Source organism: Magallana gigas, chromosome 2 (assembly GCF_963853765.1).
Source record: "Magallana gigas chromosome 2, xbMagGiga1.1, whole genome shotgun sequence".
NCBI classification, from domain to species: Eukaryota; Metazoa; Mollusca; class Bivalvia; order Ostreida; family Ostreidae; genus Magallana; species Magallana gigas.
This window is the reverse complement of record NC_088854.1, coordinates 21,323,998-21,330,223: the sequence shown is the minus strand read 5'-3', so window position 1 is coordinate 21,330,223 and position 6,226 is coordinate 21,323,998. Positions and strand designations below refer to the sequence as shown.

The window sequence follows — 6,226 nt, the reverse complement described above, 5'->3', positions numbered from 1 at the left end:
ATACGAAAAATGATTTAAGCTCCGCAGTAAGAAGATGTGTACATGATAACACACCTTTGGCTTTCACGTTCCCGATAATACACATTATGTTTTCACAAAAAGCAACAAAAAACAAAAACTATTTAATGCATACATTTGTAGTGAATTATGACATTCCTTAAAAGAAAAACAAGAGCTAATTTTTCTTTTGTTTCGTTGGTTTAATGTAACGGAGTGGGCTTTAAAAACGCATTTGTCAAACATACAGAATTTTGCTGAAAGTAATGGATGCTACCTTTGGTAGCTGGTTATACGCCTCATGCCGGAATCTGTTCAGAACAGAATATTCTTGTTGAGATCAGGGGTTACTTACAATATATATAACGGTACACTTAGTAGTTATCTTAGTAGGTTATCCATAGATGTGGAATAGATTTAAAAAATTTAAAAAAAAAAGAATTATCAGTAGTAATTTGTTTATTAATGAACGTAAACAAAACTGTTCATGCTTTTTAAAAGCTATATGGTGTATATCAATAAAGTCTTCAACATAAGAAATGTAGACCTTGGCACACGTATAATCATTTGTCCAATTTGCCGATCACTCTACTGGCGGATCAGGTGACTCCGTTTGCTTTTTGGAGGTTTCCAACGATGGAGGTGGCTTTGGTGGATTTATTGCTGACGGCTTCTGTGGCGCAATAGACAATTCCTTTTTTGGTAGCATCGGCAGTTTTATTTTTGGTGGCAAGCTTTTTGGTGGTAAAGACATAACATTAACTGGCGGTTTCGGTGGGTTAACTGGTAGAATTTTTTTGGGCGGTAATGACATTTCTTTTTCCGGTTTTTCTGGCGGATCTTGTGGCGTTATAGATATGACTTTTGGCGGACGTTTCACTGATGTGTCTTTAGGCAGATCAAGCGGCTGAAATGACGATGCTTCAACATGCGGCTTTGTTTGTTTCTTTTTGGGTTGTTCTTGTGGTAACTGAAGTGGAATGACCGAGGAATCTGATGGCAATTTGTATGGCAGCAACGGTTGCAGCAATTTTGTCCTCGGTTTTGGTGCTTCATCTGAGTTCGTCTTAGGTCCAACCTCCGGTGGCAGTTTAGGTTTGAGCACGGACAAACCAGGAAGCAGTGCTGCTGATCGCTTAGCCAGATTGTGCTCTATGTTCTCTAATTAAAATGTACATATAAAATCCATTAATTATTGCCATACAGTGTTTTACGATCATATACAAATAAATATATTTCAAACAAGATAGTTTTAATTTAATACAAATCATTTTAAGATACAAGTACTTTGAATTGGAGAAATTCCACAATGATTATAATTTATTTAAGCTTAATACATTCGTGTTTAGAATAAAATACAGCAGGTATTAGAGTTCTTAAAATTTATAAAGACATCCGATTCCATATATTATGTAACCTACAATCGTCTCTTTATAAAACCGAATTTGACAACTATTTTCAGCATTAAAAAATATTCGTGGACTATTTGTAGAGGTTGGTGAGTTGTTTCTATAAATATATATTGTTCTAAGGTAAAGCAATGGTTTACTTAGTATGTCTGTCAGCTTCGTGCAGTAATCTAATGTGTCAAAGAACTATGCGCTTTAAATGGTATATTTTGACTATTAAAACTAGCAGCAATAACACGCTAGATGATAACATGCGATCTTACCCCTTGTTAAATGACCATAAAGAGGTTCTGACGTCACGTAAACCGGTAATACCAATAGGAAGGAAAAAACACTTGTATTCATCTTCTGGTAACAAAACTGTAATTTAATTCTAATCGTTTAAAACTGATTGAGTACTTGATGAAAACGATCTTTTATCAAGGTAACTTTACAGTAATAAACAAAATACAGTGTAGATAATATGTTTCTGACAACATTAAAACATTCATTTTGCCAATAGTAAAATTGCATAAAAGAAAAACCTTTACAAGTTTGAGTTCTTTTATAGCTCTATATTGTTTAAACGTGGTTGAAATTTGGAATAATTTAAAGCTCTTGAATATTTTTAAGAACAATTTATAATATTTGTTTCACGCTATCGTAAAAAGTTGATTTGTAAAAACTTTCCTTTGGGATTTTATCCACAAAAATAAAACCACAAACCAACATGAAAAAATTTCTCAAAAGATAATTTTCTTCAACCGTATACAAATATAAAATCAACATGAAAGCTTTGCTACTGTATAAATTATCACTATACCTTTCTTTGTAAGTAACGTTAAAATTCAACCTAGCTGTTGGAATCTGAACACAACCTGTATCAACTTAAAAGAGTGGACTCTTTTTACCTGGTGTACTAATATCTTAAATATATTACAGTGCTAGTCACGTGATATTTGGATACAAGTTTTCACAGCGTTTAAGATATTACCTCCAATTAATCAAGAGAATTTTTTATGGCGAAAACAAAACGTTTTGTTTTCATTTAATTTTTAACATCTACTGCTTTTGTAAATTAAATTAATGGGTGTCCATTTGTTGAAAAAGTTTGTTTTATTTAGGTTTTTAAGATTATTCATTAAATGTGCAAAAAACAAACAAGACAAACAAATGATTCAAACTTATTAAAGCAGTTATAGTCGCATCCATGCTACAAATACAAAAAGAAAAAAAATAATATGAAAATGATTTTGTTCAGCTAGCAAGAATACATCATAACTTCAATTTTACTGAAATTAAGAAACAACAAAAGTTGCATCCTGCAATTAATGCTTATAAAACAAAATCAATACAAAACCCATTCGATGCAATTGTTTTGAAGTATAAAGGTACAAGTGTACTGAAGCCATTAATTTCATTCATTTATGAAGCTGAATATGACTACATTTATTATTTGAAGCTTGCTCTCATTAACCCATTTTTATAGAGGTAAACTCCTTTTGCATGGCTTGGTATAAATTTACATTATGTACAGGATGTGCTGCAGTTAAAAAAAAATTATTAAAACAAAAGATTAGCCTGCGTATATATTTCAGAATACATGCACAGGTAATTATAAAGTGTTCGTAAGTGCGTGTTACATAATTAAGAACATTTACTTGCATGAGCAAATATAGTTACCTATATATACCTACTGAAGAGCAACGACGTTCGTTTTTAAAAGTATTAAAATTCTTATTTTTTGCTTTCCACTAGGGACTGTAAATCCTTTTCCAGAACATGATTTTTTGAAAGTGTAGAATGTAAGATGTATTGGAACCTGTTTTTTTTTTTTTAAATAAAACGTCCACAAATACAAAATTCTTATATTTTCGAAACCTTGAATATCACATTTCAAGAGATGATATGGCTACAATGAAAAAGATAAGTATCTGATAGACCAAATGATATTAAACAAGAGGCCCAGGGACCACATTGCTTACTTGAGTAACCTTGGTCATAAATCTAATCATCAAGCGGCAGCATTTTGAATCAAAGACAAAGTATTCAGTCTAAAACAAACAATGGAATCTTATAGCGCAGTGTAAGTCTATTTGTTTCAGCTAATTGCAAGTCACCAACTTATCAACAAGGTTATTTCTGCTTATTTATTCTAATTCAATTCAATTATTCTATCTCTGCTTCCTATAGGAATATAAATTCCGGAAGGATTTGAACAAAACTCCTACAGGATTTTAAATCCGATAGGCAATCTCTAATTCCTATAGGAAAACTTCCTGTCTGTATAAAATTCCTGCACGAAATACTTTTCTCCTATAGGAATTTAATTCCAATTCCTGTAGACTAAGATTTTCAATAATTTCTTTAGGAAAGTTGTTTCTCCTATGGGAATCGCTGTTTTCTTTCAGGTGATATATACTCTCTAGACAATGGTCTGTCATTTGGTATATATGGATTTTTATGAAACAGTTACTGCATATAAACCGGGTGCAAAAATTCCACCTTGGCACTGGCATAAATATCCGGCAAAGTGGGGTGTTTTTTTTTTTGTTATTACGGGCTATTTGGTTCTCAAGAAGATGTGTTAAACACCCAACCGTATTTTCAAATTATCTTCCCTAAGAAAAAACAACTGGCCCCTTATTCGAAATAATGATAGCCCTTCCCCAAAGGATGCTTTGTACCAAGTTTGGATGAAATTGGCTCAGTGGTTCTGGAGAAAAGTTTTAAACCATCGAACCCAATTTTCACTCTCTCTTAATTAAATCACATAAGAAAAAGAACTGGCCCTTCATTAAAAAACTTTAAAAGCCCTTCCCCAAGCATGGTTTGTGCCAAGTTTGGTTGAAATTGGCCCAGTGGTTCAACTCTATGTTCCCTTTTTTCTAATTATCTCCTTTCTGAGGGGAAACTGGACCTTAACTTAAAGAAACTTAAAACCTCTTACCCCAAGGATGCTTTTGCCAAGTTTGGTTGAAATTGGCCCATAGGTTCTCGAGAAGATGAAAATGTGAAAAGATTACAACGACGACAACAACGGATAGTTTTTGATCAGAAAAGCCTTTGGCTCAGGTTAGCTATAAAGTATCCGATAACCCCAAATGGTGTTTTAAATAATGATTTGGCTGCTGCATGAAGTGTAAAGGCTATTCTAGAATCATGGGTAATTTATGTGTATTAATACCATTTATCCGAAAGGTTATAACACATATAAAGTATACATCAAATCACGATGGGATACATTTTTGATATTGCACTGTGTGTTCTTACGCCACGTGACCTCATAATTAAACATTACGAAGCTTCAGGCGAACGATTGACGCACTATGAAAAAGTAACAAAATATGTGAAGCATTTAATGTTATTATACGTTCATGTTAAATACTGAAATCTGATTGGTTTAGACGCAGTTGATTATCCGTTCTATTACCCTCAGCGTTAGCAACACACCTAGCAACGGGTAACACAACGAATTGTTACATGCGCGAAAATTATGCGCGTACGGTTTGCCGTAGACTTCACGTCGTTTCTATATAAAATCAATGGCTATAAATAAAAATTCTCTAAAATTAAGACATTCTGTATGATAAAATAAATAGTGCCTGTTTGGGAGGATAACAGTTGAAATTGACACCCCTCGAAAACCATTGTCAACCTCCGCTTCGCGTCGGTTGACAATGGTTTCCTTAGGGTGTCAATTTCAACTGTTACCCTCCCAAACAGGCACTATTTATAAATTGTTTCATTTATTTTTCATGAATTCAAAAAAAAATTATTCCCCTCGAAAACCATTGTCAACCTCCGCTTCGCGTCGGTTGACAATGGTTTCCTTGGGGTGTCAATTTCAACTGTTACCCTCCCAAACAGGCACTATTTATAAATTGTTTCATTTATTTTTCATGAATTCAAAAAAAATTTATTCAAAAATAAAATGTTTGTTTGCTAAACTTCAAGGAACTTTTTTATGCGTACATGTAAATTTGTTGACGTGTTGTTGTTAATGTGTTGTGCAGCTCATAATTATAATTTTTACAGAAAAAATTGAGATTAACACGAAACGTGGTAAAACATGTGATGAAAAGAATCTCTCATAACGATGGCATATTATATTCATCCAACTCGTGGTGTGTTTTGATTTTATTTAACTAAATAAAAATCATATACCATCGCAAATCATGAGAGATCCTATATCTATCTCATCAAAGTCTTTTAAAAATGTTATTCCATTGTCATAAATGACGTCACGTTTTTGTTGTCATTTCGACAGTGCGTGCATGGAAGGCAGTGGGGTTTTAAGGAATTGATCTGTATTTCGATTCGCTAGCTTCTTATATTACATGTGTATATTAGCGATATAGCCAGCTTACCCTTGTATGAGATTTTAGACTTGAAGACAGTACTTGCCTTAGGGATTTTCATTCTAATTCGTTATTGTTTCAGTTTCGTCTTTATTTCACAATCAATCGTAAAATCAAACAGCATTTGACCTCTCTTGGATTGATGTAACTATCTTATTTAAACAGTGATCCAGAAAAAATGTTAACTTTTCTTTAGGCATGAGATACTTATATATTATAAAACTTATGGTTAATGTACTAGTACCAGTAACTCTTTCTTCGATTAAGTGTCACTGAATTTATTAGTTATCTCTCTTGGTTTACAACAAAATGTACATGTTGAAGATACAAACATATATTACAATTTAATAATATGTCAACCATTCATCTGCATACATCAGTGATATGTAAATAATATAAAATCAACCAAATCGTTATTTGATATGAGGGTATAGCCGTGAAGATTTATTAACATTGCTTCTAAAAGTACAACAAACAACA

General features: G+C 32.8%; 1 non-coding gene across 1 annotated transcript; it reads right to left on the bottom strand.

Moving 5' to 3' along the window:
• Positions 1 to 438: 438 nt before the first annotated feature.
• Positions 439 to 2,310, bottom strand: LOC105343437 (uncharacterized). The gene is made up of 3 exons (XR_010710869.1): positions 2,209 to 2,310; positions 1,670 to 1,766; positions 439 to 1,158 (listed from the first exon to the last, which is right to left on the bottom strand). It is a non-coding gene; the product is annotated as an uncharacterized protein (transcript).
• Positions 2,311 to 6,226: the final 3,916 nt, after the last annotated feature.